Source organism: Cryptomeria japonica, unplaced genomic scaffold (assembly GCF_030272615.1).
Source record: "Cryptomeria japonica unplaced genomic scaffold, Sugi_1.0 HiC_scaffold_138, whole genome shotgun sequence".
Classification (NCBI taxonomy): domain Eukaryota; kingdom Viridiplantae; phylum Streptophyta; class Pinopsida; order Cupressales; family Cupressaceae; genus Cryptomeria; species Cryptomeria japonica.
Window position 1 is genome coordinate 366857 of NW_026728960.1, and position 3048 is coordinate 369904.

At 60.7% G+C, this 3048-nt stretch overlaps 1 non-coding gene across 1 annotated transcript; it reads right to left on the minus strand.

Annotated features, from left to right (window-relative positions):
* LOC131866248 (5S ribosomal RNA) lies at window positions 1–119 on the minus strand. Its single transcript, XR_009364871.1, has one exon. It is a non-coding gene; the product is annotated as a 5S ribosomal RNA (ribosomal RNA).
* Window positions 120–3048: the final 2929 nt, after the last annotated feature.

Here is a 3048-nt window from a genome sequence, read left to right on the forward strand (position 1 = left end):
AGGGTGCAACACCGGGACTTCCCGGGAGGTCACCCATCCCAGTACTACTCCGGCCCAAGCGCGCTTAACTGCGGAGTTCTGATGGGATCCGGTGCACTAACGCTGGTATGATCGCACCCGTTATGAGCTTGTCGCAGTGTGTACTTAGCAAACCGCGACCCACGTGCGAATCCACCCCGGCCACCCACCCCCGTCGAGGTGCACACCCTCCCTCGCGAAGTGCGCCCCGTTCGCCAAGTGTGAGCCCTGCCCGGGTGCGCGCACCTTGCTAGGGCGTCGGGTGTGCACCCGGCCCGGCCTACGTGCGTGCACCTGGAGGGGGCGTCGTGTGCGTGCAGTGTCCCGTCTGCAACGCGGTGCCCACACACCACCTCGGGCGCAACGACCTGCGCTCACATGTGGGCCGAGTGCACCTTGGTGCATGTTCGGGGCGCCTCGGGTGCACGCTCGATCTTGCCCCGGTGCACCAAGGCGCTCGGTTTGCCCCGGGTGCGCACTTGGTGCAAGGTGGGCACCCAAAATAGGGATCAAGCACCAAAACACAAGTTTCGGGATGCAAAATGGGACCCAAGGACCACAAATGCGTTCCAAGACCCATGATGGGTCCACGAGAACAAAAATGTGTTCCGAGACTTAATAAACAAATATTGGGTTTTAGGAGAAGAAACATGCTCTGATGCCCAAAACGAGAATCGACCCCGAAAAGGCCACAGGCCAAAAGTGGGATGCGAGACAAAAAAAAATGGGACCCGAGGACCAAAATTGGGTTCCCAGGTCGAAGACAGGGCAACCGGACAAGAAACGACCTCTAAGGCTCGAAATGAGTCCCGACGACTAAAACTTGACAAGAAGCACCCATCAGGCACCCAACTCGACACCCATGGGATGCCGACCCACCCGGGCTTCCACCTAGCACACCTTGGCACCCACCCACCCTCGCACCCAACCTCGCACCCAACTTAGCACCTTTGAACCCACATTGGCACTCACCCTGACCCTGGCACCTTGGAACCCACATTGGCACTCACCTTGACCCTGGCACCCACCTTTGCACTCACCTTGGGACCCACCCTGGCTCCCACCTCGGCACCCACCCAGACACCCACCTTGGTTCCTTGGCACCCACCTTGGATCCTTGGCACCCACCCCGACACCCACCTTGGCACGCAACTTGGCTACTTGCCACCCACCTTGGCTCCTTGACGCCCACCCCGACAACCACCCCGTGACCTACCCTGGCTAGGGTTGGTGCACACCCACCCTGGTGCCCACCTTGGCACCCACCCTATGACCCACCTTGGCACGCACCTTAGTACCCACCCCGTTACCCACCCTAGGACCCACCCCGTGACCCACCTTGGCCAGGGTGGGTGCCTTGGTGCGCACAACTTGCCTGGGCTGCACACCAGGGCGGGCTCAAGATGGCACCCGCGTTCCGTTTTTTTCACTATCTTTCAAAACGGAAATTTTAAAATCTCATTTTTTTCTTTTTTTTGCCTTTTCTGGAAATTAGTGAAGGCAGCGCATCAAAGGTGCGCAATGCTGGTGCGAACCCGGGAGCGCTCCGATGTGTGCTCCAAGGTGCGGCGTGCACGAAGTCCGAGCCCGGTTTGCCCCGGGTGCGCACCTCGCGTGCACCTTCGCCGGGGTGAGCACCTTGGCTGGGTTGCGCGCCCTGGTGCGTACCAAGGAGCGCTCTGAAGTGTGCTCCAAGGTGCGGCGTGCACGAAGTCGGAGCCCGGTTTGCCCCGGGTGTGCACCTCGGGTGCGCACCTCGCGTGCACCTTCGCTGCGGTGGGCACCTTGGCTGGGTTGCGCGCCTTGGTGGGCACCATGCAGTGCACGAAGTCGGAGCCCGGTTTGCCCCGGGCGCGCACCTCCGCCAGGGTGGGCACCTTGGTGCGCACAACTTGCCTGGGCTGCGCATCAGGAAGGGCTCAAGATGGCACCCGCGTTCCGTTTTTTTCACTATCTTTCAGAACGGAAATTTTAAAATATCGTTTTTTTTTGCCTTTTCTGGAAATTAGTGAAGGCAGCGCATCAAAGGTGCGCAACGCTGGTGCGAACCTGGGAGCGCTCCGATGTGTGCTCCAAGGTGCGGCGTGCACGAAGTCGGAGCCCGGTTTGCCTCGGGTGCGCCCTGGTGGGCACCATGGTGCGCACCAAGGAGCGCTCCGAAGTGTGCTCCAAGGTGCGGCCTGCACGAAGTCGGAGCCCGGTTTGCCCCGGGTGTGCACCTCGGGTGGGCACCTTGGTGCGCATGCCTTGCCTGGGCTGCGCACCAGGGCGGGCTCAAGATGGCACCCGCGTTCCTTTTTTTTCACTATCTTTCAAAACGGAAATTTTAAAATCTCATTTTTTTTTGCCTTTTTCTGGAAATTAGTGAAGGCAGCGCATCAAAGGTGCGCACCTCGCTGCCCACCACGGTGCGCAACGCCGGTGGGCACCCGGGAGTGCTTCGAAGTGTGCTCCAAGGTGCTGCGTGCACGTTGTCGGAGCCCGGTTTGCCCCGGGTGCGCACCTCGCGTGCACCTTCGTCGGGGTGGGCACCTTGGCTTGGTTTGCCCCGGCTGCGCTCCGAAGCGGGGTTATTGGAGCGCCGCCTCTTTTTTTGTCGGAGCGTTTGGTGGGGTTTCTCGCATTGGCTCTTCCGAGGCCCGGTTGCCACCCTGGCGCGCACGAAGTCGGAAGTAGGGTTAATTGCCCGGGTGCGCACCTTTGCCAGGGTGGCACCTTACCTGGGCTGCGCACCAGGGCGGGCTCAAGATGGCACGCGCGTTCCGTTTTTTTCACTATCTTTCAAAACGGAAATTTTAAAATCTCCTTTTTTTTTTGCCTTTTCTGGAAATTAGTGAAGGCAGCGCATCAAAGGTGCGCACCTCGCTGCCCACCTTGGTGTGCTCTGAGGTGCGCACCCGGGAGCGCTACGAAGTGTGCTCCAAGGTGCGGCGTGCACGTTGTCGGAGCCCGGTTTGCCCCGGGTGCGCACCTCGCCTGCACCTTGGCCGGGGTGGGCACCTTGGCTGGGTTTGCCCAGGGTGCGCTCCG